Source organism: Urocitellus parryii (genome assembly GCF_045843805.1).
Source record: "Urocitellus parryii isolate mUroPar1 chromosome 10 unlocalized genomic scaffold, mUroPar1.hap1 SUPER_10_unloc_3, whole genome shotgun sequence".
In the NCBI taxonomy this organism is placed as follows: domain Eukaryota; kingdom Metazoa; phylum Chordata; class Mammalia; order Rodentia; family Sciuridae; genus Urocitellus; species Urocitellus parryii.
Window position 1 is genome coordinate 462,368 of NW_027551756.1, and position 12,200 is coordinate 474,567.

At 36.6% G+C, this 12,200-nt stretch overlaps 1 non-coding gene across 1 annotated transcript; it reads right to left on the reverse strand.

The window, feature by feature from the left end:
* Nucleotides 1-7,537: 7,537 nt before the first annotated feature.
* Nucleotides 7,538-7,644, reverse strand: LOC113178170 (U6 spliceosomal RNA). The gene has a single exon (XR_003300188.1). It is a non-coding gene; the product is annotated as a U6 spliceosomal RNA (small nuclear RNA).
* Between the last annotated feature and the right edge of the window lie 4,556 nt (nucleotides 7,645-12,200).

A 12,200-nucleotide genomic window follows, 5' to 3' on the forward strand; every position in this document is an offset into this window, starting at 1 on the left:
TTTAAAATTTTAATTTCTAAATATTATATTGTTCATTTAACAATTAAATATAAGTATTACAGTCATCAATTAAATATATATTTTATTTATTTTTCCTATTGTGCTTAAGATCCAGTACTGAATTTTGATCCTGAAGGTCTGAGGATCTGTTTAGCTTTCATTACTTCAGTAAAGGAGTAGGAATGGATTGCTTTGATTATGACATGCCATGTACTGGACATACTGGGAAACAATGTCTTCTAGCCCTGAAGAATGATTATTTTAACACAGTTCATCAAACACGAACCTGGTCCTTTTCCTGGGGCAGCCCAAATATCCTTGAGTGACAGTTCTACATTTGGTCATGAATCAGCAACACAATGAGTCTGTGTTGGTAGCAGTTAAATGACCCTTGGATTTGAAGTCAGATGATAGGAACAAGGTTTTCAACTTTTCTCCAGCCTGAATATCTGCCTCTAGGATTCATGATTGGGGATGTTGATATATTGGCTAGCTAATAACTCTCCTGTGCTTAAATTATTTTTTGTAGGAAATGAATACAGTAGAATCTAGGACTTGGAAAAACTCAAATAAAGAAATGTAAAGACATTTGCACACTCTTAATATGCAATTGAAACTTCATATTTCCATCACTTCTCTGGTCAGTCTTTGATGGTATATGCCACTTGGATGGCACCCACTCTCCCACATGAATGTAATTGTGAAGGCCTCAGCTCAGAAGAAACAGACAACCCGAAATGAGTGCAGGAAACACTTATATATCCATGTGAGCATAGTCATTCTGCTATTTGGCTCAAGTCCTAACCCTTCATTTCCAATTTTCCATAAATGAAACCAGAGCAAAACATTAAAACACAAGTAACCAAATAGTAGGTAAACTACCAAAAGCTGCCTTTAAACATGGTTAATCATTTCAAAGTAGTTGATGGTTATTCTTCTGTTCTTAATATTCTTGAGAAAATGCAATACAAATATTAAATACAAATAAAGATATTTAGAATCATATCTATTACATAAATTAGTCACTAGAAAGATTAAACAAAATAATATCTAATCTAAAAAGAGAAAAAATATTGAAAATAACAGGAGAGTGTGCAAAAGAGAGGAAAAACAAGAGAAATTTAACAAAAGCATAAAATGTAAATGAAAAAACTCTTATTGATGAACAAATTCCAATAAATAGTAGAAAATGACAATGACTTCTGTACAACATTTTTAAAACCCTCAAAATAATGTTTAAAAAACAAATCTTTGCAAAGATGTATGAGGGACAAAAACATTTTTTAAATGTGTTAGGTGATACTATATTCATTTGATAAATGAGAGTATAAAATGAACATGGGTCCTTATGAACATTATTTAATGTTAATATATGTATGATAATAAATGATTTAAGTATCATGAATCTTATGGATTCAATAGTAGAGCTTCAACACAGAAAATAATTCCTACTAGTAATATGAGGAAAATTAGCAAAATAATATTTCCCTGGAAATTTAAACCTACCTCTCTCAATCTTTGATGGAGAAAGTAGACAAAAATTGCCTAGAAATAAGGGTTTGAATTGAATATGTGACTTGCTATATGTACATCAAACTTCATGCAGGTTGAGCCTCCCTAACCATCCCCCCAGATCTGAAATCTGAAATTATATGAAAATCTGAAAGTAATAGGTCAATTTGACACCACAAGTGGAAAATTCAACACCATGAAACATTGTTTAATGCCCAAAATTGCTAAAAAATATTGTATAAACTTATATTCAGGTGATTTGTACAATTTTCAGATATCTTGGATCCATCCCAAAGAAATGCATATATATACTTTCAGGTGTTGAGATTATATAATGTATAATATGGTATAATATTATATATTATATGCTATATATATTATATATTATGTTATATATATTATAATAATTATATATTATAAATAATATAATATATGATATTATATATATATATATATATATATATATATATATATATATATATATATAAAGGTGCAGGGTGATTTAAGGCCTGAGAAAGGTGACTGGAAGAGAAGTAACAAGTAGTTTACACGTGTTCAACTCAATGCCATGGCTCTTCTCAGGATGCTTGTTTAGAAATTATTGGTGTTATCAGATATGAGATATTATATTTTATATATTATATATCAGATATTATTATATATTATGTATAATATATAATATATGTTATAATATATTATATATTATAAATGTATTATAATATATATTATATTTATTGTATCTAAATATGTATTATATATTGTGATATAATATATATTATATGTTATATATATAATCTCAACACATGAAAAAATTCCCAAACCCAAACACTCCTGGTTCCTAATATTTTGCATAAGTGTATTTAACCCTCTCTACCCAATTTTTACCCAGCAGAAGTATTGCCCCAAGTGAGTCAGAATCTAGATTTTATTGCTCATAATGCTCCACAATTACTCAGAGTCAAATGGGCAGGGAAATAGGTTTCATTCAAAGCCAGCTTTGAAGAAAGATAAAAGAATGCTCTTTGTTTTGAATTTCCATCTTCAGAAAGCTCCAGGGCCAAGAAAGCTTTTATAAGAGAAGGAGTGATAAAGAGGAAAAAAGGTAGGGAAAATATATATGAAGGTTTAGCTAATCTGTGTTAGAGATCATGTCAATGGTGCCTGGCCAAGGTGGGGTTAGTTTCTCTTGTCAACATGAGGAAGTTCAGAAGTTCTAACAATTTGGGGCTTTGATCCCTCTTAATTTCAGATGCATTTTCTTAATTTTGAGGAAGTCATTTCAAATTCTCCTGTTTAGTCAGCCTTCAGAGTTGAGGAAATTAGTGTTCCAATGTCATCTGACTAGCTGTCCAACATTGTATCAGTGTGCAGAATTAGAACATAAAGAGTCAGATGCTTATTCCTAAAGGGGTAAATTCTGAATTATCAAGTATTTCCACCTAGGGAAAGAGCTTCAGTGTTAGTTTGTGTAATTGCTCCTTTCATGCCTTCTCAGTTGTTTGATTTGGTGGGTTGGATGTGTTTCTCCATGCAATCTCAACCCTGTCTCTGAACTATGTTCTTTGAAGAAACTGTGAATTATTTGCCAAGCTTACTTATCCCATGGTGTGGGAGCCTTGTCCTATTCTTTGATCTCAATGGGCTCAATTCAGAGGAGATCTCTCTTCCTGCTACCAGTGAAAGTAGGAGGGTGAGTTTTTTCAGCTGTTTCCATTCCATTATTCCTCATCACTTCTTGACCCTCATAGAGGACTTTGCCCAGTTCTTCAGAGGCCCCCAGTAATAGTGAGCAGAACCAAGGGAGTGAATGCTGTCACATAGTCTCTCCTCCACTTCTGGCATTTAGTCCCTGTTCCTGTGAAACAGAGTTGAAAGTCTAAATAAATATTCCAGCTTCACTTGCTTTTCTTTATTAGTTAATTGACTTAAAAATCAATGATTTTGGAAGTCATGGAGCTGAGCAATATTATCATTAGCCTCCTACTAGTTTTTCGGTAGTTAAAATCAAGGACATGTGGGGCATGGTAAAATCATTTGCTGGGGTTGTTTCCCAGGGATTCAAAGCCCATGTTTGTTGGAGCCAATGACTTCACTTGGACATGCACCAGTATTGCATGGGTAACATTTTGACATTCCCAGGCCAGAAATTCCATGCTCATATCTGCTAACACCAATAATTTCTGAACAAGCATCCTGAGAAGAGCCATGGCATTGAGTTGAACATGTGTAAACTACTGGTTACTTCACCTCTAGTCACCTTTCTCATGCATTAAATCACCTGCACCTTTATCCCAGAAAACACCATAAACCTTAGTCTCAGGAGGGTCTCTTCTTTCTTTGTGCTGAGTCTATTTACAAATACACTCTTTTTTACAAAACTTGTCATTGTAATGACTGGCATACAGTGAGGTATGCAAAATGGAACTTGTTTGGAAACAATTTGATGAGATGGCCAAAAATTACATCCAGAAGAACATTTGCCATGGCTTTTCAGCCCCTTGCCATTCTAAAAACAAGAGTGGCAAGGGGCTGACAAGTCAAAACAAGTATCTAAGCACCTTGTCCCATGGACCATCCCTGGGACTTTTCCTGACTCAACACTGTGGACCTTCAGTGCATAGTTTCAATTTTGTACTCTGGATTGAAGACTTCCTATCCCTTGAGTCACTTTCCTATAAGCAATCAGATTCCTATTTCTTTTCCCCCTCTTATTTGGCTTTTCTAGTGAGGGAGCTGGATTTGGATAGACAAGATTTAACATCTGAATGGAAGTTCTGGTTTGAACTTCCATGGGGGCAATGTGATTCCAGACCAGAGAGGGATTAAGGATCCTCTATCTACAGACGTTCTCTTTGGTTTCTCTCTGGGTTGGTCTGGTTGTGGTTGGAGATGGACCATATCAGATTGCAGAAACCTGGTCAGTCCTGGTTTGGCCTTCATTGCAAGTGTCCTGAGACCTGATTCTAACTACAACATAAGTAATAAAAGAATATAATTTTGACCTGTTTTGTCACTATTCGAAAACAATGGGAAATATTAGTTACATCTCCACATTCAGCCCATTAGTTGACATTCTCCAACAACTGGGTCACTTGCAGCTATAAATCCATGAGAAGAAAAAATGATTTTTTTTTTGTAATCCTGTCTGATCTTCATATTCCTTGAATTAAGGAAAGCATTAGCTTGCTGGAGACAGTACTGGGAAGAACTTAACTTAAACCTGCCAGGTATACTGTCGCCTTAATTCTGAAGAATAGCTTTAGCAGAGGTTCCTGGGGCCACTCTGCTGTTTTGCAGGGGATTCCCATGAATTTTTTAAACACTATTAACTCCCAGTAATATCTTGTTACCTTTTCTGGTAAATTCCTTTGGGGTCTGCAAGCCTAATTTAATGTTTTATCAGCATGCCTAATTTACAAACTTCTTGGGAGTGCATTTTAATTAATCTTAAACTTCAATTATATGGTAAATATATTAAAGTTTTAAGCTTTTGTTTTGTACTTCTAATGACTTTCTTCTTATAATAAGGATAACTGTTATTATGTGGAATGCAAAATCTAAGAGTTAACTCATAAATTCATTTGAAAATGAGAAGAAGGAAAATGAAGGAGAAAGATGAAATAAATAATCAAGAGAAGAAGGGGGAAGAGAAGGAGGGGGAAGAGGAGGAGCAAAGGTCACAGTCTTTTTAAGAAATCAGGCTGCTATGAGATCTTCTTTACCAAAAAAAAAAAAAAAAATTGGTCCACAATCTTCCTAAGAGTACAAAAGAATATCTTAAAGTGTAGTCATATAAAGTGGTTATCTTAGCTTCTACCATTTTGTCATAAATATATTTTGGATTGAAATGCCCTTTAACAAACTATTCAATTCACATTGCTTTATCACACTTGTGTATCATGTGCATCAAGTACATGGGTTTTCTTTGACTAAAAAAATAACTTGAAATGGTTGTCTGATGTCTCAGCAATGCAGTTATAACTGTCAAATATAGACTAGGTGAATAGAAATGAGATTAAATATTTATAAATGTACTCCTCATGTTGCTTAAAGTCTTAAATTCTGTTATGCTGAAATTTGATACAACATCTGAGTCATTTCTAAATAAGAAATTTAGGGGATAGAAGAAGACTATAGCCTATTTTTCAAAACAGCTGGATATAATCACTAAGTATGTCCATATGCCTGAGTATGGTAGCACCCACTGTGATTTGCTGCAAGAAGCAGAGAAGTTATACTCCAGCCAGATTATCACTATATAAAGTGAACAAAAGAAGGGAGTTGACTTACCTGGGGAGGCGAGGCAACATTCAAACTATATTACTGAGCAATTCTAATATTAGCATAAATTCAGGATAGACTTAAACCCAGCCTCTGTGTTTCCCACTGATGCTAAAGTACCCATTCATAACTGTATCCATATTATTGAGCAAGTTTATTCCTACCATCTTGACCTAATGGAGCTGCCTTTGGAGAATCCAAAACTTGAGATGTCCACATAGATAAACAGTTTTTTGAACCAAGGTGTGTTAGCTTTCTATAACCATAACCAAAATACCTGATAAGTACACTTAGAGGACTAAAAGTTTATATTGTTAAAACGTGTTGTTATTGTTGAAAGTTTCAGATGTTTAGTTCATAGAAGGACATCATGGAGAAAGTTGGGCAGCTCTTGGAAGCCAGGAAGGAGAGAGAGAGAGGGAGAGAAAGAGAGAAAGGAAGGAGAGGAGAAGTGAGGCCAGGTACAATATACAAACCCCAAGGACACATACACAATGAACTAAGTTTTCCAGCCGTGTCTCACCAACCTACTCTTATCACCTAGTAAGTAATCTATTCAAATTATTATTTCTTCAAAAGAATTAGTCTACTAAGTTATTGCTCTCATAACCTAATGATTATACCTTTGAACATTCCTACATTAACACATGAGCTTTTCCAGAGACACTAAAGAGCCAAACCTCAAAACAAGGACAGCACAGAGCTGATTATAGGGCATTAACCCAGAAAAAAACATTGAAAGCAGAAGTCCTCCCACCTAGTTTTTCCACATAAAAGGAAGGGTTTGTGGCTCTCAGAAAGGCCCCTCCATTTAGAAGGAGTAACTAGCACATAAAAAACAAAAACAAAAAACAAAAAAAACACACCACCACCACCACAAAACCCCACAAAACTGTTTTAAAAATGGAGAAAGACAATGTTTACAGTTCCCCAAATCAATAGTACATCATCAAAGCACACGCAAACTCCTATCTGTATTTATAAGATTACCTTACTTATAAATAGTAAAATTTAGGGGTTTGCAAGTGGGATAGAGGGAGTAAGAGGGAGAAAAAAAGGAAAGAAAGAGATAAGAGAAAGTGGGAAAAAGAAAATAAGAGAAAAAAGAAAAGAAATAAAGGGGAGGAGGGAGGTGGGGCATATGCAATTCCTCTCTATTATATTATTCTGGTGATTCAGTTGTTAAAGACCTTTTTCATGCACAATTCTTGGTTTCACATATGTTGAGGTTGTGAGGACCAGAGGGGGAAGGGTAGAGGAGACTGGATGAATGGATGAAAAGAGAGAGAAGAGAAAGAAAGAAAAGAAAAAGAAAATGTATCTCAGAACTCTGTTTTCTTTTCTTCCAGTAGGTGGCGTTGTCTATTCCTAGCTTGAGTCTCTGGGTTCAGGGTGATGGAGGTAGCCAGTGTGAGAGGACTTGAGCTTCCACCTGTGGCCTCTCTACTCTTATTCTCTGAGATGTAAACCAGGCACCTGATCCGCCACAGAACCAAGCTGGTAGCCATGCCCTCCAGTTGGTGGATTTTAAGGGTTGGTGGGATTTTCCAAGATGAGTTCCATCAGTTTTCTTGTAAGGTGTTTGATAAGGTGGGGGGTGTTGGGGAGACCTTATGTTTGTCCAGAGCTCGGTCCAGTGACCGCCGGGCAGGCGGCTGGGCCCCGCCTCCAGTTGGGGTGGTCTGCCTACCGCGCAGGTGGGCGGCTGGGCCCCTTCTCCGGGTTGCGTGGTCTGCCTTCCGTGAAAAATATGGAACGCTTCATGAATTTGTGTGTCATCCTTGCGCAGGGGCCATGCTAATCTTCTCTGTATCATTCCAATTTTAGTATATTTGCTGCCGAAGGGAGCACTATTTCATTATTTTCATTCAAGTATTTTCTACATAACAGTTTTTGGTATATATTTTGAATTTATTTATTTACTACTTTATGTGTGTGCAGGAAGCAAATCTAGGCTGTGATCTCTCTATCACTGAACTTCATCCCCAGGACTCTGAATTCTTTTATTTATATAAATTCCAAAATACCTATACAACCTAATATCCTGTTTCTGTTATTTATGTTTTGTCTCAAAATCACATTTTCTTTCTCCTTTTTCATATGTTTATACTTTCTTTGAGTTGCTTTCAGAGAATGCTGATACCACAATATTCATTAAGATCCAACTATGAACATTATCCTAATTTTGGTTTAAAATGAAACCTGAATAAATGTATTTCTATATGAGTCTTCCCAGTGACAGAATGAATCCTAAAAAAAAAAAAAAAAAAAAAAAAAAAAAATTCATGAAAATGTTTGTGTTCATCATGGACATATACCTGAAGTTCTTTAAGTCTCCAATATAGTACCTCTGATATTCTAAAAATTATGTACTGTCAATTTTCTTACCTTCCCTTCACGGCTGATTTTCCTGAATAGGACACAATATTAACAATAACTCCTGAGGTCAACAGCAAAACACCATGGTTTTTCTTTGTAAAATGCAAATAGAAAATTTTGTCCACATGCAGGTGTAACTTTCTGAGGCCAGAGGCAGGGAGTGAATGCTGGGATGGCAGTACTTGCTCACAAAACCTGATAACCAGAGCTTCTCCTGAACCCATGCTATCACTTTCTAGGGTTTCCTGTCTCAAACTAATGCAGAGAAATAGTCATTTCAGCAGTGTGAAAACATTGAAACCATCCACAGGAATACTTTCATTCAAACCCTTCATCCCTTTAGATTCAGTTCCTGATGTATTGGGCCCTGGGACACAACCATCTAATTTGTCCCAAACTCATTGACCAGAAATCACCTCTTGCCTGTGGGATGGGTGAAGTGTGAGAGGAAAAGCCTAGGTGTCAGAACTCCTAGTGTTCAGGGACAGTGAGAACAAGAGTGCAAAACCCATCCAGTTACATGAGGTGTCCATCAGCCTCGGAAGTACCCACCAGAGCGAATTACTTCTGTTCCTTTGAAAAAGCACCAGAGGTGGGGATTTTGGTTTGTCCCTGTGTGGCCAGGGACAGTCTTCTCCATGAACTGGACTCCACAGCGGGACAGTGGTCCCTGAGGTTTGGTGCCTTGAAAACAGAGGCTTACCACAGTCTATCAGTTGGTGCCACACCTTTTGCCTTCTGCCTCCACCCTGGCCCAGGGAATGCAGCTTCAGGGAGAGGTGGCCATGGGCATGCTAGCCCCACAGCCTGAGTCTCCTGTACCAAAGTCCAATCCAAGCTATCTCCTAGAGGTCCAGTTTGCTGCCCGCAGCCCTGAGAGGGGCTACTAGCACCTTCCCCCCTACGTGAGTGTTTCTCCTCTGGGTAGAGGGAGTGGTGGGGTCATCTCCATCTGGGAAGGGATCAGTGGAGGCTGTGGGCACTGTCCTCAACCCCACAGACAGCTTCATCAGAGGAGGGAGGGGAAGCACTCAGCCCTCCACTGGGGAGGGAGGGAAAGGAAGGCAGAGGAAAGGAGCCAGGGGACTGGGGGAAAATGCTTGAGGATTTCTACAGCAGTACAGATGCTTGGTGGCCTTGTGGACTAGAAGCTGATGTTTCATGGCCTGTATGGAAGTTCCAGCTGACTCCCTTTGACCTCCATATCTGTGCTTTATATCCACGAGTTTTATGCTATGCCTCTGAGCAGAAATTTGTGCCCTTGGTCATTTGAACTACTATTAAGTGAACAAGTTTGTGTGCCAGGAAAGGTGGGTAGGTATTTTTTTTTTTTTAGAAAAGAGCACACTGGGGCTAGGGATGTGGCTCAAGAAGTAGCGTGCTCACCTGGCATGCCCAGGGCACTGGGTTTGATCCTCAGCTCCACATAAAAATAAAATAAAGATGTTGTGTCCACCAAAAACTAAAAAATAAATATTAAAAAATTCTTTCTCTCTCTTTAAAAATAAATAAAGACATTGTGTTGTGTCCATCTACAACTCTCTCTCTCTCTAAAAAAAAAAAAAAAAAAAAAAAAGCACATTGCTTAAATGACATGGCTGAGTTTGTACCCTTGGCAGTTTGATTTGAGAGTAGGAAATAAAAACAGTCCATACAGAATTTTTTTCACAAAACGATGTGGCAGTGCAACTGATTCTGGGTCTGGTAGGGAATCAAGCCTGCACAAGTCAGTTAAGATAAAACTCTTGCCTGTTCTCAAATGTGTGAAGATAAGGAGAGTTAATATTGAAGAACGAAAACTTTCCTGAGCATGGGAATTACTGCTGGTGGAGGAAATATTTATTAGCATTAATACTTTAAAGGGATTGGCGAAGCATTTATTTTTCTTATTCCCAGGTTATTTTTCTCATCAATTTGGGTAGTATGCTACAGAGTTCTTGAGGTCTCTTTCAGAATTTTTATGGAAATATTTTAGTTTTGATGATTAAACATAAAAATGAACCAACTATTTACAACACTTACTAAAAGCAATACTGAAAACATTCAAATGATGCAAAAAATTCAGCCCAAAAACTAAATTGTAGATAAGTTTTAAAATGTTTGTGTATACAAAGCAATATGTTCATATATATATATATATATATATATATATAAATTGTTTTACTCATTCCTTTTTCAGAAAAATACACAGATTCATAGCAACAAGTGTGTTTATTGGGCTTATTTGTTCCAGGGTCCTGGACATTATTCAGGAGTTCACTTAGGGAACACATTAATTTACATAACATGTATTAAAATACAAACACATGTGTGCAAACCTATTTCTGAACTTAATATCATTAGGCACCCATGAAACATTTGAAGTGAGCATGTGAAAGATAAAGTAAACTACCACCTAGAGTAGAACATTGCCTGAGGGAGCACATTGCAATAGACACAGGTGAACTGAAAGGCCCTCTGTACATAAAAATGTGTATCCTGAAGGCCATTAGAGAGAGAGAATGATCAGTCATTCCCTCTGAAGCTGGTTCATGAGAGAAGCTTTTCCTGGTGTTTACTTTTTATTATTTTAAAACTTTTTTCTCCATTTTTGTTGCATTTTGTGTATACTTAATGACAGGATGTTGCTTCATTTTCATGCTTCTATATCCATTCTACTGTATATTCATTCTTCTATATATGGATAACCTGCTTTCCAAGAACCATTTCTTAAAAAGACTGTCCATGCTCCCATGCATGTTTTTTGCATCTTTGTCTAAAAGGATTATTTGAGTATTTCTGAATGGTTTTGTTTATGAGTCTTCTATTCTGTACCATTGATCTGTGGTCTGTTTTCATGGCAGTTATTTTTGAGCAATATGTTGTGTGTGTGTGTGTGTGTGTGTGTGTGTGTGTGTGTGTGTGTGTGTGACCTAGGCATGCAGTAGAGACAGAGGAATGGCAATGGAGGGCACCCTCAGTGCGATCCATATGTATGCAGTAGTGTATGTTCTAAGGGCACTTCCTAAGGAGGATTTTTGTAGTTGTAACTATCCTTACTCCAAGTGTTATATGACTCACTTGAATGATAAGACCCTGTGGTCCCACATGCTATTGTTGATGGCTGGATCTTATTTGGGAATAAACCTGGATTTTATAGAGGGATAGGTGGGCATCATGTTCTTTAAATAGTCTATAAATGGGTTTGTCGTTAGTTTAAAAAATATATGTATATATTTTTCAATTGATCCACACTAATTAAACATAGGTAAGTGTTTGGTGTGACATTTTCTTACACATCTACAATGTGCAACTATAAGATGAGGGTAATTGGTTTATCTCTGTCTTCAAACAGTATGCTGACAGTTTTTGATATGAGTTTGGTAGCAGTTGAAGACTGGATCAAGGAGGGAGGAAGATATATATTATGTTAAAAATGAACCATATACTCTGGGGTAGGAAGAAAGGTTTCAATGAAAATGAAAGAGCCCAAATGGTCTCCCTACCTGTGTCTATAGGCTCTCTAGACCTACGAGATCCTCATCTGTTCTTTAAATAATCAATGCTGAGTTCACTTCAGAATGTGAACCAAAAATTGATGGCTAGATGATTATGTTCCCATAATTTTTTCTTTTTCAATAATGTCTTGTATAATTTTATTCTTATACTGTATATCTCTCCTACTTAATGTACACTTCTGTGGTTACTAATATATATTGCTATTAATATTAATATATATTCAAAGTCAGTCATGCATCATAATCCTACAAAACCCATACAAATGAGTACTCCTTCTCTCCACTCACTAGGAGGCTATGAAGAGTAGATCCCTGAGTTTGAGTTACCCAGTAAATTTATTTATAGAGAGAAAATATTCAGGGGGTCATATTTAAAGTTAGTAGTGTAGCAGTCATTTAAGCTAGGATTGGGTGTGATAAGTACAGAGAAAAATCGCTATTCTACCTTCTGCTCCCATCTATGGTTAAGTTTGTTTTAACAAGAAGGGAATGAAATTTCTACTTCATCAAGGAAGCTGTTGAACCAGTTTT